Source organism: Moschus berezovskii, chromosome 6 (genome assembly GCF_049115385.1).
Source record: "Moschus berezovskii isolate FMDL1 chromosome 6, NW_MosBer_1.0, whole genome shotgun sequence".
Lineage (NCBI taxonomy): Eukaryota > Metazoa > Chordata > Mammalia > Artiodactyla > Moschidae > Moschus > Moschus berezovskii.
Genome location: NC_142465.1, coordinates 117585701 through 117610525, shown reverse-complemented (window position 1 = coordinate 117610525; position 24825 = coordinate 117585701). Strand labels below are relative to the sequence as shown.

The window sequence follows — 24825 nt, the reverse complement described above, 5'->3', positions numbered from 1 at the left end:
TTTGGCTTTCACGATCCTGATTTTGAACTCTGAGAACAGAAATCTAACGAAGTGCTTTGCCTGTGGCAGGTGTTCACTGCCGAGTGAAGCAGTGAACGCTGTGCTCTGGGTATCTCTCCAGGTCAGAAGTTAGGCCAGGTTAAGTTGCTTCAGCCACTCTGTAGGATTTACTTTCACCAGCAGTGTATAAGGACACCCTTTCCTGGGCATTTCCACCAGCACTAGATGGTTGTTTTTTTTTTTCTGATCTGATGGGTAAAAATCATATCCTATTGTTATTTATTTGGCTGCATTGAGCTGATTGCGGAATCTTAGTTCCCAACCCGACAGTGAAAGCGAATGCTGCTCCCACTGTTATTTTAATTTATACTTTCCTAAGTACTAGTGAAGTTGAGCTTCAGTTCAGTTCAGTCACTCAGTCATGTCCAATTCTTTGAGACCCCATGGACTTCAGCATGCCAGACCTTTCTGTCCATCACCAACTCCCGGAGTTTACTCAAACTCATCATGTTCATTGAGTTGGTGATGCCATCCAACCATCTCATCCTCTGTCGTCCCCTTCTCCTCCAGCCTTCAATCTTTCCCAGCATCAGGGTCTTCCAATGAGTCAGCTCTTCACACCTGTGGTCAGAGTATTGGAGTTTCAGCTTCAATATCAGTCCTTCCAATGAACACCCAGGACTGATCTCCTTTAGGATGGACTGGTTGGATCTCCTTGAAGTCCAAGGGACTCTCAAGAGTCTTCTCCAACACCACGGTTCAAAAGCATCAATTCTTTGGTGCTCAGCTTTCTTTATGGTCCAACTCTCACATCCATACATGACCACTGGAAAAACCAGAGCTTTGACATGTTTATTGGCCATCAGTATTTCTTCTGTGAATTCTGTATCTGTGTTCCCTCCCCCAACCTTGCATTGAACTGTTTTTCTTCTCAGTTTTTAGGAACTTTTTGTATATTGGGCTGTAAATCCTTTGTTGTTTGCAGATACAACAGCCCCCCTCTCTATTGTGTCTATGATTTGTTTTTCCTTTGTTTGGATGTCTTTTTCCATAAAATTTAAAGATTTTTATGTAGTCAAATATGTCTAGGGCTTCCCAGGTGACTCAATGGTAAAGAATCTGTCTGCTAGTGCAGGAGACGCAGGTTCAATCCTTGATCTGCGAAGATCCCCTGGGGAAGGAAATGGCAGTCCACTCCAGTATTCTTGTCTGGAGAATCCCACGGACAGAGAATCCTGGTGTGCCACTATCCATGGAGTTGCAAAAGAGTCGGACACATCTTAGTGACTAAACAACAAAATTTGTCTAAATCTTTATAGCATTTAGGTTTCCTCTTCCATCCATGATCTACAGAAAACTATAGACCTGTCCCCTGTATGTGTGCATGTTTGTTTATATATATATATATCTACAACATTTCTAAATATATTTCTAAATAAAAAGTAACTTGAACATGGTAGTGTACTAAAAGACTAATTCTCCATGACCAAGCAAGGTATATTCCAGAAGTACAAGGGGCGTCACATGAACAGTTCTGTTGCTGGGGGAAGTTCTTGCCCAGGGTATATCCTAGCTCTGCCAGGTACTCACTCTGACTCTGGCCAGATTGTTTAATCTTCCTGAGCTTCAGTTTCCTCATCTGTAAAATTAGCAGGACAAGAATGCCATCGCACAGAGTTGATATCAGGACTGGATGGAATAATATATGCAAAGTGGTTAAAGCAGGGCTTGGTATATAGTAAGTGTTCAATTAATGTCATGGATCTCAATTCACTATGCAAAAAGAAAACTTACGTTGACTATATCAGCAGATGCTTGTAAAGCATCTTATAAAATTCTACAGCTAATCCTTATAAAAATCTAAGTGGTCATAGAAGGAGTGCAGAAATATTTACCAGAACCCAGCAGCCAGCATGTTAAGTGGCCAGTTCGTTAAGCTCCAGGTGTGACGGGAGGCCTGCATGCAGTTCTCTTCCCCCATGACTGTGAATCCCCGGATGATCCTGTGGATGGACAGTCTGGTGGGGAGAGGGGCCACAGCAGCAGTGTCAGTCCAGCCTGAGCTGCCCTGTGTTTCTCTTCCTCTCTGTCTGCAGCATGTGACCACCTGTCCCTGAGGCCTGCCTTTCCTACTGCACCATGGGTGTGGCTGCTGGTCTCACTCTGCAGGAGCCAGGAATGAATTCCTGAGATAGAGTGGGGAAGAGGATTGTAAAAGTAATAAGCCACTTCGAAATGGCCAGGGGAGCAGTTGTAATGGTAGGAGCCCTGGGAACCAAGTGTCACATCTAGGACACTGAAGGTCAGCACCAGATGGGTGAGCCTTCCAGGTTCCATTCTCTCTGCACAGAATTAGCCCAGTCACAATTCTTAAACTTCCCTGTCCTCTTCTGCACTCAATAAATAAGTGGACCAGTGTGCTAAAAATAAGAGAGGGAGGGAAGGCCTGAATGATCTGAACCCTGGAGGGCTTCGGTCAGATTAGCCAACCTTCCTGATTGGCTTGGAAAGCCTTGGTGGGAGGGGTGAGTCTCAGCATTGGTCTGATTTTAACCTGGCATTTGTTGAACACCTGTGTTTTTTTCATTGTCTTTCTTATGACACTTTGCTTCAGATTCTTTACCAGCCAAGCCACCAGGGAAGCCCACCTCTAGTTTAGGAAGGTTTTATTAGACAACTTAAAATTCATATAAACAGTGGGTGATGGGTATGTAAGTTCTGAAACGTAATTATAAAAACCTTGAAACCAGCCTCCCAGATTGAAACCATTGTGTTCCACAGGGAAGCTCTTATCTGGGGCTTCCTGCCAAGGGCAAAGGTATCCAGGATATTTGATCATTCTCTTGCTCTTTTAAAAAGAGAACACTTAAACACATATATCAGTCAGTCAGTTCACTCACTCAGTCGTGTCTGACTCTGCAACCCCATGGACTGCAACACTCCAGGCCACCCTGTCCATCACCAACTCCCAGAGCTTACTCAGGCTCATGTCCATCAAGTTGGTGATGCCATCCAACCATCTCATCCTCTGTCGTCCCCTTCTCCTGCCTTCAATCTTTCCTAGCATCAGGGTCTTTTCCAGTGAGTCAGTTCTTCCCATCAAGTGGCCAAAATATTGGAGTTTCAGCTCCAGCATCAGTCCTTCCAATGAATATTCAGGACTGACTGATTTCCTTTAGGATGGACTGGTTGGATCTCCTTGCAGTCCAAGGGACTCTCAAGAGTCTTCTCCAACACCATAGTTCAAAAAGAAGTATATATATCTATAAATAATATATTCAGTTCTTGTTTATGAGCTTTATCAAAAGGGAATCAAGTAATCTGCAAATTTCATTTTTACTCCTGAAGAATATTCTGTTGTGTGTATCGTATTAGGGTTCTCCAGAGAAACAGAATCAATAGGATCTGTGTATGTACAGAAAGAGATAAATGTTGAGGCATTGGCTCCCATGATTATGGAGACTGGCGAGCCCATATCTGCATCACAGGCGGGCAGGCTTCGGCCAGGAGAGCTGTTAGTGCAGTTCTTGTTCCCTGCAAAGGCTGGCAGCCCAAGGGACCTGGGGGAGGTGATGGTGGAGATGAAGGCAGAAGGCTGGCAGGTGGAGAATTTCCTCTTACTTGGGGAGGGTTGGCTTTTTGGTTCTATTCAGGCCTTCAAGTGATTGGATTGGTATTCACCAGCATTACAGAGGGCAATCTACTAATTAAAATGTTAATCTTAACTGAAAGCACCCTTGCAGAAACACCCAGAATAATGCTTGATGAAATATCCATGCATTATGCAAACTTAACCATAACATGCATAGACCGCAATTTATCATCCTTCTCTCAGCAGGTATTGGGTTGCTTCTTTTTTTTTTTTCTGACCCGTAGGAGTACTCTGGTTATGAACCTTTTTTGTAGAGGTCTCTTTGTGCACTCAGTTTCTCTAAGGTTTATATAGAAGTAGACTTGTTGCTTCTGGGGTGAGTGTGCTCAGCATGCAGAAAGGCCTCCTCCAAGCGGCCTACCAGTTTCCTCTCTGACCTGGCACAGGAGTCCCCATTGCCCACATCCTAGCCCAGTTGGGCTAATTGTCACACTTCCTAATCATGCCCACACAGAGGATGTCAAATGTTATCTCATTCTGGATGGAACTTACCTACTTACTAGGGGGATAAGCCTGTTTCCACGTGGATATTAGCAATTTGGGCTTCCCTGGTGGCTCAGATGGTAAAGACTCTGCCTGCAGTGAAGGAGACCTGGGTTTGGGAAGATCCCCTGGACAAGGAAATGGCAAACCACTCTAGTACTCTTGCCTGGAGAATCCCATGGATGGAGCCTGGCAGGCTACAGCCCATGGGGTTGCAAAGAGTTGGACATGACTGAGCAACTTCACTTTCTATTAGCAGTTCATGGGTTCTGTTGGTGACATGATTAGGTCTTTTCCCATTTTTCTCTTGGATTGCCTGTAGTTTTCTTATTGATTTGTGTGGTTCTTTATACATTCTACAACCCAACCCAGGGATCAAACCGAGATCTCCCTCATTGCAGACAGATTCTTTACTGAACTGAGCTATCAGGGAAGCTCTATACATTCTACAAATACCAATCGGTTTATTGGTTCTATGAGATACAGGAATCGTCTCCTAGTTTGGGCACGTCTTTTTACTTTCATTATGTTGTCTTTTGTTAAACATTTAAATTTCCAATGTAGTTGACACTTTTTTTTAAACATGATTGGTATTTTTAAGGACTTTGGAAAAGAAACCCTTTCCTGCTTGAAGTTATAAAGATATTCTGTATTTTCTTTTAACAGTTATAAGTTTTTGCTTTTCATATTTAACCCTTAGTCTTTCTGGAATTGATTTGTAACTGATTTTGGGGTTTGGTGTGAAGTAAAAATCTATTTTTCTTTTCTTCTGAGTGGATGGTCGATTGAGTCGGCATCACTACTGAATTGCCCTTCTGCACCCTGGGGCTCTGCCTCTGTCACCTAGGGAATCAAGAAATTTGTGTGACTGTTCCTTTTTGTAAATTAAAACTTCTTTCTGTTTGGTAAAATATGCATAACAAAATTCATCATTTTGACTATTTTAATGTATAATTTTGTGGCATTAAGTACATCCACATTGTTGCGCCGCCCCCACCATCATCCATCCATCCATCTCCAGAACTTTTTTATCTTTCCAAACTGAATCTCTATCCCCACTAAATGAGAACTCTCCCCTCCTTTCTCCCCCCAACCCGTGGGTCTATTTCTAGTCCATATCTGGTTAGCACAGCACAAGAATAGGCAACTGTTCTGCTTTTAAATAGAATTATTTTAGTTTCGTCTCCCTGATGAGTAAATCACAAGAAAGAGGACTTTGATGGAAAGGATCTCTGTGTCCCTTGAAAGCACTTAACTTTGTGGTGGGCATTTGGTGGGAGCTTGCTGCTGCTAAGTCGCTTCAGTCGTGTCCGACTCTGTGCGACCCCATAGACGGCAGCCCACCAAGCTCCCCGCCCCGTCCCTGGGATTCTCCAGGCAAGAACACTGGAGTGGGTTGCCATTTCCTTCTCCAATGCATGAAAGTGAAAAGTGGAAGTGAAGTCTCTCAGTCGTGTCCAACTTGTAGGGACCCCATGGACTGCAGCCTTCCAGGCTCCTCCGTCCATGGGATTCTCCAGACAATAGTACTGGAGTGGGTGGTGGGAGCTTAATAAATGTTAATAATTGAGCATTGGCACTGGGCTTGAGAGAGTGTGTAAGTCCATCTCATTCAGGTTCGGATCTGTGAGAGAGGCAGAGTATGACCAAAACAGCACCTTTCTAACAGGCCCGGTGGCTGTGGTGTCACTTAGCTCATACACAGAGCTCACCAGTGGACTTGCTAATCCTCCCTGACCGCCGTGCCAGGCTTTGGCACAGCCTCCGCAGAGGTCAGGGTCTGCAGAGCCAGCATGCTTGCTCTGGAGGCTGCCTTGCGTTGGTGCAGGGTGGAGGGAAGAGAGGCGGGAGACGCTGACCTTCTTTCCTGCAGTTGAGCAGACTGAAGCGGAGTCAAATGAGCTTGTGATGCCACGGCTGGCAGGTGGCGAGCTGGGGTTTGTTCTCGGCTGAGAGTGGAGGCTTGGCATTCACACCTGAGCTGCATGTGTCCAAGGGCAAGTCTGCCGTTTCTCTCATGGATTTTTCTCCCCTTTTTTTGATAGGTGCTGTGCCCCTAGGTGCTAAGTGCGGTCCTCGGTGCCAAGGAAACAAGGGCTGTGAGGCAGGTTGGGGAAGGACGAGGGGACAGGCACAGCCCTCAGATTGAATGGAGTACAACAGCCTGCCTCCGCAGCAGCTTAAAGAGGGGAGCACCCACCCCGCTGGGTATCTGGGGAAGGGGGCTGTGCCTGGCACTGGTGTGGGCCTGTCAGACCTGCTGGAACCCAGGCATGTGGCCCGAGAGCTTGCCCTCGAGCCCTGTAGAACTGACAGATGTGTAAAGTCGAAGGTGTATTTGCAAAGTTTCTCGTTTAAGAAAACATTTAAAAAAGAAATGGGAAAAGCCTATGAAGACTTTTTCTTAATGTGGCATTAAAGGCTGAAGCCTCAGTGGAGGGCGGTCGAGGGCAGAGACACTCTGTGCGGACTCCCAGTTGTGTACTTCAGCGCACTGGGAAGTTTTGAGCAGGATGTTGTAAGACGCTCTTCAGGGTCGGGGTAAGCCAAAGGCCTGAAGCTGCTCAGGACGGGTGGATTGCCTCGTCGCTGGGGACACGCAGGGCCTGTCCGTTTTCAGACTTAGGAGAACAGGCGCAACGGTTTCAGACTGCCGTCTGTCTCAAAGCTCAGTTTAGAACCATCGGGCACTGGTCCTCTCCTGTCTTTCAGGGACCTTGTCACAGGGCATCGTGGGCATGAGTCTGTCACGCGGATTGTTCTTCGGGCTGACACACAGGCACGCGACATGTTTGCTCCTGTGTGAAGGCAGGCATCCGGCTGCTCTACTGCAGGTACTTGCTTTGGCATTGCCCGCGGCCATAAAAGTCGTCTTAAATCTGGTTCAGAATGCACGAAACCCCCACGTACTGTTCATAGTTTGAAAATTCAGGTCTGTGCTCTTGTTTCTAGAACTGCATCCAGTTTCAAATGTAGGAGCGTGCTGTTATAACGAAGCTTTAAATACAAAGCTATTTAAAAGCACAAATGAGCTCTCGCAGGCTTGGTTGTTCCACACGTGGTCTCCAGGTCAGAATGACCAAAGGCAGAATCCTGCTCTGCTGCTTCCAGCACCCCCTCGTTGAGTGCTGCAACTTCAGGTCTCCTGGTGCTCCGTTCCGAAGGCACTTCAGCCCTTCTCTAGAAACATGTAAACTGCTGTTTTTTTAAAATGGACTATTATACAGTAGTGTGTAATACCTCCTCCTCCTATTGCTTTCAGCTTAGTGGTAACCTGCAGCCCCTCAGAGACTGCTGCGTGAATGAAGAGTGGGGCTGCGTGTGGGGGCGGGGCGCTGGCAGGGAGAGGACTTGGGGGGAGCTGGGGGCAGCTTAAGGAGACTGGGTCGATGGTGGAGTGGGGAGAGCAGGCAGGGCAGCCTCGCCGTGAGGAGGTCTCTTCTGGCTGTCAGCAGTTCACGATCATAGGCAAGGCTCCATGTCCAGCAGCATGCTGCCACCGATCCCCTGGTGTGGAGGGGTCCTCACTTTGGGTCTGACTGGTGTTTTTCACAGTTAGACCGGCTTATGAGTTTGGGGGAAGAATATGCCGAGGTGAAGCGCTGTCCTCTTCGTGTCCTATCAGGGTGTGGTGATATCAGCATGGCATGTCAATGCAGAGGTTCACCCTGCAGGCTTAGTATTCTTATTCCTTGATTTTATACATGTTTTATATGGCTCCGGGCTTCCCTGGTGGCTCAGATGGTAAAGAATACGCCTGCAATGCAGGAGACCCCGGTTTGATCCCTGGGTTGGGATGACCCCCTGGAGAAGGAAATGGCAACCCACTGCAGTATTCTTGTCTGGAGAATTCCACGGACAGAGGAGCCTGGCAGGCTATAGTCCATGGGGTCTCAGAGAGTCTGACACAGCTGAGCAACTAACACTTTGACTTTATGTGGCTCTGCCTCCCCACTGGGTCGCTAGTTCTTTCAGGCTAGGACCCCTGCTCTGCTTGCTTTGTGTCCCTTCCCTGCGTGGGGACACGTGCTGTGGACCTACAGGGTTGTGTGAAGACATATTTGAGTTGCATGCTTCTGTGAGCATTTAACACTTTTCATAATCACAGATGAACTAAAAGGTCGACCATGTGCTGATAATTGTTCTAATCTCTCTTTTTTATATGTGTAACATTTTCCATAAGAAATAAAGAGAAAAACACTTCCAGTCTACAGATATAATAAATCCCAGGTTGTTTGGATAGTGTAGGCGTTGTGATGTTGGCTGTTGCCAGAGTTGTTCAGGTTCGTTACTCATCTTAGATATGTTTGGTTTTTCCTCAGGGGAGCCCAGCCTGGCACTCTGTGATGGCCTGGAGAGGTGGGACAGGGGAGGGGAGGGAGGCTCCTGAGGGAGGTAATGTGTGTAATTGTGGCCGATTTGTGTTGTTGTGTGGCAGAAACTCAACACTGGAAAGCAGTTTTCCTCCGATTACAGTTTGTTGCTCTACGATGACATGCTGGTGTCTGCTTTACAACAACACAAGTGCAGAGTGACCGCTGCCAGACTGAGCAGCGCGCTTCCTCCTGTGGCTCCTGCCAGGGCGCCTGCAGCGTGTCCGTGAGCGATGCTGGACTGGAAGCTCTCAGGTGCTCAGCCCCGTCGGCCTCTTGACAAGGCCCCCTCACATTTTCTTCCTTCATGAGACCTATGAACCAGCCTGTCCGTATCCATACCTTGTTCCTTGTGGTCATTGAGAATTTGTTTCCATTTGGATTGTTATGGCATTGATTCACTGATTTTCCAATTCACTGATTTACTGATTGCCTGCTTGAATTTCCTGGGGGTCAACCCTGTGCTGCTGCCGCCTGAGTATGCGCCTCCTCTGTTTTAGCCCTACCCTTGGAGAGGCCCCCTTGACCCTCCCCTGACTTAGTTGTGATCAACATCCTCTGGAGCTTCCAGATCAGGAGGTGGTCTCCATGGCTATCATTGCTAAACACATAGGTATACCTTATCCCCTCAGTCTTCCCAAGCCCTGAGGTGGTTACGGAGGCTGTCTGCATGTTACAGGTAGAGGAACAGGAAGGTTACAGACTTGCCAGGGTCTGCATCTGCTCACCCCTGCCCCTCTGTGTTGCCTGACCCCGCTCAGTGCTGCTTTTCCCACGCAGAAGCCTAGGGAGGGCCCTCTAGGGGACCAGCCTCTAATGCTGCCAGAATATGACTGGACACATGGTGTTAAAAGACTCTTTAGTATAGCTTTGATTTTAAATGGTGGAAGTAGAATAAAAACATAGAATTTGTAAAACGAGACACATTTTTGAGTTTGTAGTTGGTATTATATTTAAAATCATATTTCAGACTGAGAATGGAAGCTTTTAGAGATTAGAGACCATGCCTTTTAAATTGAATTTACATAACACTCAATAATGCCTACAAGCTTTAGATTCATTCATTTATTAAACAGTTAATGTCTTTTTATTATGTGCCAAATTGAAGTATAGTATTGAAAATCTTGAACAGACATTCAGATGTTTCTTGTTTCTTGGCCCATGGAGTTCTTGATCTTTTCCATCTTTCCCATGATCTGATCGCTAACAGAGGTCCAAAATGGGGAATGAGAAAGGAAAAGGTAATGATAGCATTCTGGAGTGCTTAGAATCACTATTTCATTTATTTACATATTTATACCCCACCTAGTTTCACAGAGGATTTGAATTGGTTGTTTGGGACTATCAAAAAGAAAAATAAAGTGAGGTCAGGATTGGCTGAAGCAGTTGACTGTAGGTGGCGGGCATCTTGTTTCTTTCCTGAGTTTCCTCTGGGCTCACTATCTGGCGGTTGTAATATGGTGGCTTGATGGCTGCAACACCTTTTGTTTACTGATATGACAGGCTATACTTTAGTTCACACACCCTTGATGAAAGCTGCTGGTCAGTGAAGTTGGGAGCTGTCCTCCAGTGCCCTGTGCTCTCCCCTCGGGGAGAGGAAGCCATAGCCAGAGGTGCAGAGTGAGCCAGCCCTTACTTACCTGACTCGACTCAGAGGTCCCCTCTCCTGGGGAGTCTTCCAGCACCTCCTCCCAGCCTCCCCTACTTCACTCTTGAGGTGTGGAGGTCTAATGGTACAGATCACTTGTCACACAGTGTGGTTCTTTGGGAGCTTGTCTGTCTACCATGCTGCCCTCTAAGCAGCTTAAGGAAAACAGTGATGGATTATTTAGCTTGTGACTTCCAGAGTCTAGCAGAGAGTGTCCATATAAATAAGCAAGTGATAAAATCACACCAATAAGCCTCCAATAAAACATTAACACAGTGTGTCTCTAGCTCTATTCCTGAGAATAGCCCCAAACTCACCACAAACTCTGTTTGTCTCTCTTGAATTCAGACCATCTTCTTTGGGTAGTTGCCCAAAGAAGTCTCAAGGTGTTCCTGGGACTGGGGGGCATAGGGGGAAGCCGTGTGACAGCTTAACCACCGAGATGGTGTGTGAGAGGTCCAGGTGTTGCTTCTCACAGCATTTTATAAAACACACGAGGAAAGATACTTGCATGTTTTTCTCTATCACATTGGTGCTTTGAAGTTTTTCTTAATTGGGCTGTCTGCTTTAATTAGTCTGGCTTCATATTTTCGTTCTTTTTTTCTCCTCTTTCTTTTCCTTTTTAAAAACCTTTGGTCAAGTGCCAGAGAAGCAAAGAAGCTTACATAAAAGGTTTTAATTTTTTTTTTTTTAACTTCACCAAAGATAGAACTGGTACTTAGTTCAGCTTGTCCTGGCACCTTCTTTGACAGAGAATGTTAAAAGTTTGGCTTGGTTTATCCCTTTTTATGTACATAGGTGAGGAGAGTAAAGGTGAAATGGCTCTATTTACATCTTGGTTCATGAGCAATACAAAAGGCTGACTGGTAGGATTTAAACATAGCCACTACCCTCTCCCCAGCCAAACCAACCAGATCAAACCAAACCAAAAAAGACAACAAAAATGTCTGGACTGTTTTTACGTAACCTATTTGTGAGCGTGGTAGAGTTCTAGAATTTAAGATTTACTTATCATTTGAAAAAAAAGAGAAAAGTGAATACCTGTAATTATTGTATTAGATTTTTCTTGTTTACTGACTGTCAAACAGCCACTGACGCCTGTCACAAGAACTGCTTGCTGTTCCTAAGTTGCTGACTGGTGTGATCACATTTGTGTTGCAGCGATGACAGAGAGAACTGAGCTAACCTGGTTCGAAAGTGGACCATTCAGGCTCCTCAGAGTCATTTGTGTGTGTTAGAGGATCAGTTATTCTAAGGATTGAGACCTAATAAAATACACTGAGTGTTGCAATTACACAGAACTCACTTTATTTGCCTCTGCGCCAGAGGACCTTGCCGTGCAATTCCTGGCGAATGCCAGTTGCCGTTGCGTAGCTGATGCTGATCCTGGGAGCGGGAGGAACTTGTGCTCTCCGAGTTCCGCAGCGGGCTCCGTCCCTCCTCTCTTTCTTCCTTCTCTCCTGTCCTGTCTTCTCCCTTCCTTCTTCTTCCTTCTGCCTTTTCTCTTTACGGAGATAATATCTTACATATAACTGAATGCCCTCCTCTAGAGGCTGTGACAGACGGGTACGCCTGTGCAACCACTGTCCTTATCAGGACATGGGACATTTCCATCACTTCAGGGAGTCCCCTGTGCCCCTGTGCAGGCAGCACCCCAGTCCCAGGCGCACGCTGACCTGTCTCCCTAGGTGAGTTTGCCTGGTTTACATTTTCATATGAGACACACAGTATGTACCTTTCACATCTGGTTTCTTGCTCACCACGGTATTTCTGTGGTTCATTCACATTACATCTGTCTATGGCTCTTGCTTTTTAAATGCCAAGGAGTTTTCCACTGGGTGTTGATGGTGCTGCTCACTGTCAGGTCCTGATGTCCTGTATGGAGAAGTGCGGCAGAGAATCAGGGCTCTGGAGGGGTACACGCACAGGCTGTCTATAGTCCCCCCTCCTCCCAACTTTCCCCAGCACTGGAGGAAGAGCCAGAGGCAAATGGAGATCTCTGTGCGTTGGTGGAGGGGAGTGTCACCCTTTCACACTCAGAGCCTCGAGTCTTGCTAGTCCGTAAGGGTTGGGCTTCTCAGAATGCTTTTCTGGTTACCTTCAGCTGTGGCAGCCAGTGCAATCTTGATACTTGTCTTTCTGGAGATAGGGTGATGGGCATTCCTGGTAGTTTAAGGTCTTGTGACCAGCAAGACTGCTCTAGGTCTTCTGCATGACTTCCGCCATCCCTGCTGGCACTCGGCCAAGGCCAAGTTCGGAGACACATGAGCTGGGAAGCCCATCTGGTGCCTCTTACCCCAGCCTTGGCCTGGGAATTGTCTAGCTGTTGTGGTGCGCTGTCCTGGCTCAGCTGTTAGCTCTAACCCAGTTGGGAGGAATGAAGCACAGAATTGTATTGGCACTGCTCTATTAACAACCCAATTACTGTGCATGTAACCTTGTTAAGAATCACCTTGTGAGAGGCAGTGGGCACTTAGGACTTGGGGGAAAGCACTGTGTGGGGGTGGGGTGGGGAGAGGGGTGATAGCTGAAGGATATGGGGTTTCTTTTTGAGGTGATGAAGATGTCCTAAGCCACGGGTGATGGTTGCCATATCTGTGAATATACTGAAAACCACTGAGTTGTACACTTCAAATGGATGAATGGTATGGTATCCAAATTATGTCTCAATCCGTTTTTTAAAGTGTGGTATTAGAGCCAGGACAGACCAGTTGATGAATGGGGGGAAACTGACATCACAGAAATTTTATTCTTTTGGCATATGACGTGACCTGTTGCTAAATATCCTAGTTTTCTTCACAGCTCTAGTTCCATGGGGTGGGATAGGGGTGTGTGTATAAGACTGTGGTCGGAAGGGGATGGACTTCAGTTTGAATCCCCATCTGGCTGTTGTTAGCTGGGTGGCCCTGGGCAAGTTGAGTGACTTCTCTGTGGTGGTTTCCTCTCCATAAAAGGGGACTAGAGGTACCTATGGAGAAGGCAGTGGCACCCCACTCCAGTGTTCTTGCCTGGAGAATCCCAGGGATGGGGGAGCCTGGTGGGCTGCCGTCTGTGGGGTCGCACAGAGTCAGACACGACTGAGCAACTTAGCAGCGGCAGCAGAGGTACCTACGTTATGGAGTCTTTTAAAAGAACTTGGCAGGCGCAGCCATTTTCAGCATGTGACAGTCATATAGCAAAGGTATCAGATGGAAGAGGTAGCATGGTCAGATGTCCTGATGTCTGTGAGCTGTGCTCAGTTAATGACTGTTCACTTGAATCCCCCTGCTGATGTCGTTGTTCACAATGGCAGAGGTCAGCTAATTTGCTGGACTCTCTGCTTCTGAATTTTTTTTCTGCTTTAATCTACATGGTTTGAATAGGTTGATAATAAGCTCTTAGATAACCCACTCATGTCCCCTGCTTTATGAAGCCTTCCCACTGGGTCGCTGCTCCCTTCACACTGATCCCTCAGCCCTTGAGGCATGCTGGTTCTAGTATTTATCAGCTCGTGCCATTTTAGTTATTTATACTTCTGTCCTGCCCATATCCTGTGAGCAATGCAGGGCAGGGACCTTGGCTTTTCAGTTATGGGGCCCCGAGGCCCTAAGCACTGTGCCTGGTGCTAGTGTTTGTTGAATGAATGCCCAATGGTTTTAAGTCTGGTGACAAACCAGATTGGAACTGGAAATACCAGTTTAGGCACCATGTGCTGGAGGTTAGCATTGGGTTTTCCTGGAGCAGTGTTTCTGTCCCAGCACCAGTTTAAAGGGCTGCACCCTGCCCCCAGCTGCCAGAGGGAGAGCTTCCCTCCTGCCAGGAAGCCGCTGGTGAGGGGTGGCTGGAGTTATGGGGAGGGAGAGAGTGACCTGGCCACACTGGAGAGCTGATCTCATTACCTCATAGTCCTGCTGCTATCTGTGTTCTTACTCGGGTCCTATAAAATTGGCACTAAGCAGCATCTGTAGCCAGGACCCAGTTCTGATCCTTCAGGGAAGCCGAGATGGAGAGGCAGTGTGTGCAGTGGGTAACAAATGGACTCTGGAGGCTGACCCCATGGGGTTCATTCCTGCCCTGCCATGTGCCAGCTCCAGGGCACAGGGTATGTAGAGTAAGCTCTCTGTGCCTCAGTTATCTCGCCTAGAAAATGGAGGAGGTAAAATGAAGGCAGAAGGAGAAAAGGGCGACAGAGGATGAGATGGTTGGATGACATCACTGATTCAATGGACATGAACTTTGGCAAACTCCGGGAGATGGTGAAGGACAGGGAAACCTTGGCATGCTGCAGTTCATGGGGTCGCAGAGGGTCGGATACGACTGGGCAACTGAACAACAACGTTTACCCTCATAGGGTTGTTTTCATGATTAACCATACATAAAATAAGCACTATATAAATGTTTATTGAGCATCCAGTGTTTGTTGGATTTACAAAAATAAAGAGGATGAGGCTTTTAAATTTTGCTGTGATTGCCCCTCTAGCCAAGAGTGCTCCGTGCGGCTCTGGGACAAAGAAGAGAATTCTGTCATGCTACTTGATAGCAAGGCAAGGTACACAGTCGGCTTGCTTTGCTAAAACTCAGGTGTTTACTGCTTCTTAGTGGAAGAAAATATCCCCAGAAAAGGGCTTCGGTGACCAGGTTTTTATGCTGCCTAAACTTAGCTGCACATGCTCTGAAAGAACTGCCATTAGTTTTAGAAAGCCTGTCTTGATGTGGTCAAGTATGCTGAAATCATTTCTAGCAACATTTTTCATCTTGCTCAGCCTTGTCTAGCCTTCATGTCCATCACTGGAGAAAATGATCTTTGGGGCATTAAACCCTCAGTTCCTGATGCTGCCTGACCCCCAGCAAAACCCGGGATGAAGTGGCCAGCCTCCCTGCAGACCAGAGGATGCTACTCTGGTGTGCGTACCTTTGTAAGGGTGTAATTGACCTAACTCAGCTGGCTGCAGAGCACAGTGAAATCTGTGTTGGGCTGACTTCTGAGAAATGGAGTATTTCCTGCCGTATTAGTAAACGAGGATGTCACATAACTGCCAACTTTTAGACTGTGAAGTTGTTTTAAGTCAATGCTTCTCTTTTGTTGCTGTTGTGTGGGGAGGCTGAGGGGAAGGTGGTATAGTTTTCTGAGTAGTGTGAATTATTATCGTATGTCAAATAATTGAGGCTATTGTTGATACTGTCTTTGCTTTATTGGTGTTTTTCCATTAAGGACTTTCTAAACATGAGATTTTTGGAAGAGGTTTTTAACCAATTCTGTTCTGTTTTATAAGGTCAGACTAGATGTCTGTTTTTAACTTAACATTTTTGAATGAAATTGGGTAGTAATGTATATCCACTTAGCATAATTTTCCCTTGTATATTCTTTGGTCAATTACATATTTTCTGAGAAAGTATTTTAGGGACACTGAGCCCTTGAAGGATTTGTTTTTGTCTCTCTACGGATTACTTTGAATCTTCTTTTTCCTGCAGTGTTTATATTTTTGATGTTGTTGCATAAGTTTTTAAAACACTTTTTATTCAGGTATAAATATATATGTACACATAAAAGTGCACAAATTATCAGTGTGTATACCAATGGATTTTCACAAATCATCACACCCATAACAGCTCAGAAAGCAGAGCGCTGCTCAGAGCGTTCCTGGTGACCTCTTCCTTTCCCCTCTGCCCTGTCCTCACTCAGAAGAGTCGTGCCTCCTCTTTATCTAACAAGAATTATACAGGGTGTCCTTGCGGGTACATACATTTTTAAATGAGACAGGACCTCTTCCTTCTCACCTCAAGTTATATTTTTCTTTTCTTCCTTCACTTTCAGTTCTTTGTAAAACTCTTGGAAGTAAGGTGTTTTGTGTTTGATGTTCACTTCTAGGGAATTACACTTGTGTATTTGAGTGCCCTAGTTCCTAGGAGGCAGTCATGCTGCTGAGATCGGGGTCCCCTGCCTGTGTCCAGCCTGAGCCTGCGTCAGGTTTCCCTGCACATCCCCCTGTCAGACTGCTTTGCCTTAATGTGTGGAGTCACAGAAAGAACTGGAGTTCTGCACATAGGGGCAATGGAAGATTATGCCATGCATATAAATCCCTGTCACGTTAACTCCTTGCTCCTTAGATACAGAGTGGGTCTTTTTGCCCTCTTAAGTGGAAGGATCCTGAATACAGGAAGAGATTCCAAGACGATCACATACAGCGTAAGTTAGCTCGTGTGCAAGTTGATTGGGGTGGGGTGGTTAATACGACTTTTGTTCTCAGTCTCTTTGATTTTCCACGAATACCGAGATTTCTGTTTGTCTACTTTCTGAAGAAGGAAATCATCTGCTGTGATGGTGCTAGCAGGCTCGCAGCAGCGGTCTGAGAACCTGGTGCCTGTAGGGTGAATGCAGCAGCGAAGGGGAATGGCCTTATCGCGGCTGCAAGGAGTCGGCAGCCAACAGGAAATGATGAAATGTGCTGGGAGAATTCTGCTGGGAGCCGAGGTCAGACATACCAGCAGGGTCGGGAGGAGGCAGGTACGGAAGTGGATCTGCAAAGTTAGGCAGTTGAAGCCGCTGCCTTCGACAGGAAAACGTGAGTGTGCTATTTAGAACCTGCTTTTCCTTTAAGAGAGACCTTTTGAAAGTAAAATTTTCATTGATCTTTTTTTTTCTTCTTCTGAGTGATTGAGGTACCAGAACTCTTACCTTTTAAGCACACCTTGTTTTAGAGCTTCTTAATGGAAATGCTTACGCAGTTCAATATCAGCTGAAGAGTGTGGAGTGTTCTATCCAAAACACTTTGAGAAAATGTCCGAGTAAATGTTTGATTTTCTTGATGAATACATTTTGACCGAAACTAAATGAATGTCTATGCTTTATAATTTCTACTCTGGTTTTAGAACATATACGCATGCTTCATTTCAAAATAGATTAAATAATAAAGAATAATTAAAGAGTAAATTAAAAACTTTGGCATGTTTTAGAAAGCTTGCATACCTCTAGATGTATGTTTTTCTTACTGAGTAACTGAATGAATTACGTGAGTTAGCTGTTAATAAAGCGTTGGTTTTTTTCCCCCTACTGTCAGGCATTGTGTTTATCACATGCTGCCATTTCCTTTCTTAACAGCCAAATTTAATCTGCAAACATGTAACTTGGACATGTGAGAGAAAATGAACAAATTAGCTTTTCTAGTTGACTGTAATTGCTGTTTCATGACCGTCTTCTCCAGAATCCCAGGATCAGCTTGCGGCTTGCACCAAGGCCCCTCCTCCATCTTTCTCCTCATCAGTTCTTATTTTTCTTCTCAGCTGGACCCTGTGCCCTCGTCCCCATCCATTGCTATCACTGGACACTTTGTTTTCATTTTTATTGGATTATCTTTTATGGTTTCAATAGCTGAGCAGTTTTACATACATATTTGTTTCTTATCTTGGAAGTCATATTCTGGAATTAAAACATATCAGCCCCCTCTCTCTTTACTTTGTTTATGCAGTACTGTAATTCTAGTTAGAAGATTTTTTTTTAAATACCTGATGCCTAAGTGATTCATCACTAAGTGAATGTGTTTATTGGGTTACCTATCGCTGTGAACATTGGAAAGGTGGTGTCCTCCATTCTCCAAAAAGCGCCATGTTAGCACAGTCTGTGCCGCGCAGAGAAGCGTGTCTTCTTGTTAGGTCATTCCTGCTGTGAGGTGTGTATTTCTAATACTTTCAGAATTGCATATTTCCTATTTTCTAGAATCCTCCCCCACCCAACATATATTTCTCTCAGACTTTAATCAGGTTTCACCCTTGCTCTTAGAATATCTCCTCAAAACCCTTCTGTCTTCATAATGTGATATGTTACCTAATTCTAGGTGAATTTTAATGCTGCATTTATGAAAATAATAAACAAGTATCCTAGCTTCAAAATGAAGTATGTCTTAGAGGCCTGAGATTTATACCAGTAGTAAAAATGAGCCCCCCTCCCATACATTGTTAGTCTTCTGTTTTGCTCACCCATATAATCCTGTTATTTAGGAGGTGCCATAATTAAAAAGTGGAAACATGATCTTTAGAGTTGTAATAGCTCTTGAAGTCATTACAGTCAGGCTCCTTCATTTTTTTAAACCAGGAATTAAGACCAAGAGGCGAAATGCCCTCCTGACTTGTTCAAGGTCACTTGGCTTGTTGGTGGCTCAGTGAGTCTGGACCCCAGGTCTCCCGATTTCTGGGCCATTGGCCTTTCCTTTATCTGCTTTCTCCATATATTATCTCAAGATAAATTGGCCAACACTGGCTTTTTTCCTCTGATGAGTCTATTTTCAAATACTCAGCTTTTATTCAACAATTTCCCTGAGTACCATTTGGCATAGGTGCGCAATGCATTACCTCAAGCACAGTGTTGACATTATTCCTTCTGAGAGATTTTTCTTAAAAACAAAGAGTTCTCTATTTTATAAAGTTTTTCTTCCTCTCCTCTAAACTAGGTCTTATTCAATTGATACTGTTATAAGAAAACCTCATTATATGATTATCTGCTAGATGAGAAATCCAAACTTAATAAAATCATAATTAAAGAAATCGACTGAAGTACTAGATTCTTCTTTGAAAAGAGGATTCTTCAGGATGTGAAAGGAGAACCCTGAACTCTAGGGGAGCTTTATGGCCCCTGGGAAGGAATACTAACAGCTCTGTCTTGCTGCCTCTCAGCCTGGGGTAACTGGGTTTTAGAATATATACACTTTAAAACAATACATTAAACCATAAGTAAAGGGGGTAATGATTGAATTTATAAAAATGAAATTTACCCACAACCTTCCAGAAACATTTAAAAATAGTCTCTCCTAAATATTGAATTTGGATCCTCTGAAATTGAAGTATGGGAATTAGATGCAAATAGAGGCATGCTGAGAACAGTGTGTGACTGTTCTCAGCCCTTGATGTGGCTCCCACTTTGCCCAGAGTCACCTTAAGATGCCTTGGAGAGGTTACAGCATAGCACTTATTTGTATTTTCTGAAGTACTTAGAGTATATGTTACGGAGAATTTCTGAAACAAATATACTACAGGGAAATAGGCATTTTCATAAATATTTTAACTGTACTTGAAATTGTAGTCAATAGCTTTCTACCTATCTTAGTTTATAGAACCTGGGAATGAAGTCAGTCACGTGAGCAATGTTCTTCTGCACTAGGTCAGGGCTGTGTCTCCCCCTGTGGGATTCTGGTAGCCACCTTTCTGTCACTGTCCTGCAGAAGCTGCGGCGTTCAGTTGCTGAGCCAGATGACCACACTGGGGGGTTAAAGAAAGGGTGAAGCCTGCTGCAGGGAGTGCTTTAGTTCACTTCTCCCACATTTTAGTTACCTTTCTTCCCCAATTAGCATTTTATATGTACTGTTACATTTTAGTACATATTAAATATAGAATATCTTAAATGGCTTCCTTTTCTTAATATGTAATTGACCTTCTTGATATGTGTGTATATATATAATTATACATGTATATAAACGTATAATTAATATATAATGGTCCTAGTCAGTAATAAGTAATATTTGACTTTCCTCCTTGCCCTTAACTATTGCCTTCAGTTCAGTTCAGTCGCTCAGTCGTGTCCGACTCTTTGCGACCCCATGAATCACAGCACGCCAGGCCTCCCTGTCCATCACCACCTCCTGGAGTTCACTCAAACTCATGTCCATCGAGTCGGTGATGCCATCCAGCCATCTCATTCTCTGTCGTCCCCTTCTCCTCCCGCCCCCCAATCCTTCCCAGCATCAGAGTCTTTTCCACTGAGTCAACTCTTCGCATGAGGTGGCCAAAGTATTGGAGCTTCAGCTTTAGCATCAGTCCTTCCAATGAACACCCAGGATTGATCTCCTTTAGAATGGACTGGTCGGATCTCCTTGCAGTCCAAGGGACTCTCAAGAGTCTTCTCCAGCACCACAGTTCAAAAGCATCAATTCTTCGGCGATCAGCTTTCTTCACAGTCCAACTCTCACATCCATACATGACCACTGGAAAAACCATAGCCTTGACTAGACGGACTTTGGTTGGCAAAGTAATGTCTCTGCTTTTTAATATACTATCAAGGTTGGTCATAACTTTCCTTCCAAGGAGTAAGTGTCTTTTAATTTCATGGCTGCAATCAGCATCCACAGTGATTTTGGAGCCCCCCAAAATAAAGTCTGACACTGTTTCCACTGTTTTTCCATCTATTTCCCATGAAATGATGGGACCAGATGCCATGATCTTTGTTTTCTGAATGTTGAGCTTCAAGCCAACCTTTTCACTCTCCTGTTTCACTTTCATCAAGAGGCTTTTGAGTTCCTCTTCACTTTCTGCCATAAGGGTGGTGTCATCTGCATATCTGAGGTTATTGATATTTCTCCCAGCAATCTTGATTCCAGCTTGTGCTTCTTCCAGCCCAGCATTCCTCATGATGTACTCTGCATATAAGTTAAATAAGCAGGGTGACAATATACAGTCTTGACATACTCCTTTTCCTATTTGGAACCAGCCTGTTGTTCCATGTCCAGTTCTGACTGTTGCTTCCTGACCTGCATACAGGTTTCTCAAGAGGCAGGTCAGATGGTCTGGTATTCCCATCTCTTTCAGAATGTTCCACAGTTTATTTTGATCCACACAGTCAAAGGCTTTGGCATAGTCAATGAAGCAGAAATAGATGTTTTTCTGGAACTCTCTTGCTTTCTCCATGATCCAGCGGATGTTGGCAATTTGATCTCTGGTTCCTCTGCCTTTTCTAAAACCTGCTTGAACATCTGGAAGTTCACAGTTCACATATTGCTGAAGCCTGGCTTGGAGAATTTTGAGCATGACTTTACTAGCGTGTGAGATGAGTGCAATTGTGCGGTAGTTTGAGCATTCTTTGGCATTGCCTTTCTTTGGGATTGGAATGAAGACTGACCTTTTCCAGTCCTGTGGCCACTGCTGAGTTTTCCAAATTTGCTGGCATATTGAGTGCAGCACTTTCACAGCACCATCTTTCAAGATTTGAAATAGCTCAACTGGAATTCCATCACCTCCACTAGCTTTGTTCATAGTGAGGCCCACTTGACTTCACATTCCAAGATGTCTGGCTCTAGGTGAGTGATCACACCATCATGATTATCTTCATCGTGAAGATCTTTTTTGTACAGTTCTTCTACAGTAGTGTAAATTCCGATTCTGCTTGTGAAGTTTAAAGACGTGAAGGGGGATATGGTGCTGGCTTTGCTGCAGGCTGAGGAGGACTTTAAAGGCAGCCCCTGAGGCTGTTCTTGGCCCAGAAGTCCCAGAGAGTGTGAGAGGTTGGGTTTGTCTGGGCCATCTTCACTTCTTTGCTCGAGGCTTCTCTTCAGACCTGCTTCTAGCTGTGGCCTTAGACTCTCCTCTGAGGCTTTGAAGAAACTTCTGGTAGCCCAAGTAGATCCCAGGCTAGAGGCCGGTGAGGAGGACTGTGTGTGTGGGGTGGATATGGATAGTATCAGTGGAGAATATGGGCCGTTAATTTGAATGAACGAGTGACAGGGTTGCAGTGGTCTCCTTCCCACAGAGCTTGAAGGCGCTGGAGTTGTGTCTCACTGAGCTGGTCTAAATGCATTTGCACCTCAGTTCTGCCTTGATGTCAAGTGACAGACTAGGTGTCTAGCATCTCCAACAGCCCTGGCAATCTGGCCTAATTTTTTTCCCCTCATTAGACTGTCATACATTAATCATAAGACATGAATCTCTATGTGGACTCACAAGCTTAATGTTCTATTTTTCGATAACTTAAAGAATCTAACAGAAGGTGTCCTGAATTTGAAATGTGTGCCCGTGGCCATCACAATAGTATGTGATTAAAATTTCTTACTGTTAATGTGAAGCCTGTGCTACACATTTCATCCCCTCTTGTTTCCCATTGAGATTTGTTCTGCAGTAGTCCTTGAGGAAGATCAGGGAGAATGATTTTGCAGGAAAATGCTTATCTGACAATGTTATTGATGAAATTAACAGGGCTAAAATGTTGAACTTACCAATTTGGAATTCCCTTTGATTCTCACATTCCTAACACATTAGTAGTGCTTGTTTAGCAAACTCAATGAAGCCCAGGGCAATATGGAGACAATGAAGTGATCTCTTTGTGGTTCTTTTCTGATATCAACTGACACAAAAGGGGAACATAGCACAGGGCACAATGGACTGATGACCAAATATCTGTTGACTTGGAAAACAGAACATTTTGTTAATTTAGCAACTGAGGGTGTTCAGTTCAGGTCCACTTTGTTCTCCAGAACGACCCTTATTATGCAGGAAGAATGTTACACATCAAGACCACGATGCCATGCAGAGAAGTCTCAGGACCACTTTTTTTTTTTTTTTGAGGCAAAATCATTGCATATTTAATGTTAACTTCTAAGGGATTAATTTATCTTCGGCATATCCAGTAGACTTCTAAGGCTGAAGAGAGTGAATTTCGGATGGGCAAAGGTTGTCATAATGATGAAAAGTCATGATGTGAGGCTTATGTAACTCTGCTTGTTCAGCACCTGACTACTTTTGTTAACAGCTGTGCAGGCACCTAAGCCAGCTCTCTGCTTATTTCCAGCCTCCATTAGGTCACTACCTGGAGGGACAGTCCATCTGAATGCTGGCTGGCCGGATCACTTGTTTCAGGCATGCATGTGTTCAGCTTCAGTTTGTGTCAGGCATGGTGCCGATAGGCCCTGGGATCCAAGATGGTTGAGACTTGCCCCCAAGAAGCCCTAGTCCAGATAGGTAAGGAGACTTCTAAACTCCAGGGTGAGGAGTCTCCTCACAGTGGTACTTTTATCTGCTGTGAAGAATGGCGGAGATCAGGGAAAACCTCAGTTTGGTGGTGTGTTTCGAGAGAAAGATTTGTCAGGCGGGCAAGAGAGGCAGAGGGAAATACATACTCGAAGGCAAGGAGGTCTGAGAGAACACACCGTGTTCAGGAGTTGGATGTGGCTGATGGCAGTATGTGCACAGCGGGCTTCAGGTGCCTCAGTTTATCAGGCCCGGGCCAGTGTTTTCCATCCTAACCCCGTTCTTCTGAATTTTCTTTTTCTCTTTGTGGCATCACTAGCTACCTTGCCTCCAAAATCAAGAATCTTTTTTTTTTAAGAGTTCTCCTTCCTTTTTTTTTTTTCTTTTGAACTTTTTATTTTGTATTGGAGCTTCCCTGGTGGCTCTGACAGGAATGAATCTGCCTGCAGTGCAGGAGACCCAAGTCCATCCCTGGGTCGGGAAGATCCCCTGGAGGAGGGCATGGCAACCCACTCCAGTATTATTGCCTGGGAAATGCCATGGACCAAGGAGCCAGGTGGGCTACAGTCCATGGGATCACAAAGAGGCAGGCACCATTCAGCGACTAACACTTTCAACATAGCTGATTCACCACGTTGTGATAGTTTCAGGTGAACAGCGAAGGGACTTAGCCATCCATCTGCTTGTATCCCCATTCTCAAAATCAGGCACCTTTAATCCTTGTTCCCCTGTGCCACCCATTCACAGGTTGCCATCACCCTGGAGGCCCATACTGGTGCTGTGCCAGGCCCAGGACAAATGGCATTTGATCTGCACAGCTGCTAAGGCAGATTGGATTCTATTTTACAGATGAGCAATGCCAACTTCATCTGTGCTTCTCTTGAGTATCAGTCCTCTTTCCTGGTCTCCTAACCCTTTGTCCTTTTCCAGTCTCCAACCTCTAGGAGCCGCACCGTCCAATATGGTGGTTGGTAATCATGTGTGGCTATTTATATTAAAATGAATTAAAAGTAAATACAAAAAAGTCAATCCCCCAGTTGCACCAGCTGCATTTTAAGCCCTCAGTTGCTAGTGGCTGCCATACTGGACAGCCCAGCTCTACAGGCTTGATGATCTGTTCTCTGCTCTCTGTCCAAGGGAGCTTTCTTTCACGGGCTTTTGGTCAGGTCCTTCCTCATAACTTTTCAGATTCCCAGTGTGACCTTCAAGCCCCTGGGCCTAGTGGTGCCTGTCTTGCCGTGTATTCAGCTCCTCCCTGTTTGCTCCCCTGCCGTCACATTCTCCATTCTCTCTTACCTTTAGCCTCTCTCTCCAGAATACCGCTCGCTGTCGTGCATTCTCCTGCACATTTCAGGCCTAGCTCAGGCGCCCTTCGCTGGCTTTCTTCAGATTAATCTCCTTCTCATTACACTCCAGCCTTGTCACCACCCCCGGTAGGCACCCCTGTGAGAGTGCAGATGGTCCTTATCACGTGCTACTGTCGTTTGTCTATCACCGTGCAGCAGGTGGAGTGGCTAAGCTTTGGGACAGATAGACTCAGTTTCAAAACTAACCATTTACTTGCCGTGTGGCTCTGGGCAAGATATTTAACCTCTCTGGCTCTCGGTTTCTTCTTCTGTACAGAAAAGATTATAATGCTTTCTCTCCTGTGAGATGAAACCAAATGCTCAGAGCCCCCAGCACTGTCCTTACCGCGACAGCTCTTAAGTCACAGTTGAGGCTGTCCATCTAGACGGTTATCATTAGTGTCCATCCACCTTGCTAAAACTGTATCATCTACAAATAATGCTTTCATTCTTTTTCGCTAATTCTTATCCTGTTTACGTACTTTTCTTCTTGTTTTGGCTAGTCCTCCGGTACACTTTGAATAGAAGTGCACCTGAAGAAGCACGGCCCTTCCTTATTCCTGTGCCTTCTGTCTGCTGCAGTTCTTCTGTGTGGGCATGCGCACGTGTGTGTGCCTTTTT

At 45.1% G+C, this 24825-nt stretch overlaps 1 protein-coding gene across 3 annotated transcripts in view; it reads left to right on the top strand.

The window, feature by feature from the left end:
- PACSIN2 (protein kinase C and casein kinase substrate in neurons 2) overlaps positions 1 to 24825 on the top strand; it is a 110082-nt gene that overhangs the window by 27387 nt on the left and 57870 nt on the right. The window contains exon 1 of one of the 3 annotated variants that reach the window (XM_088837538.1): positions 16589 to 16698. The exons of the other annotated variants lie outside the window; for them this stretch is intronic. The gene's annotated coding sequence lies outside the window, so the exon portion shown is untranslated. Of the gene's footprint in view, positions 1 to 16588; positions 16699 to 24825 lie in introns of those variants that run through there. 3 annotated transcript variants of the gene reach the window in all.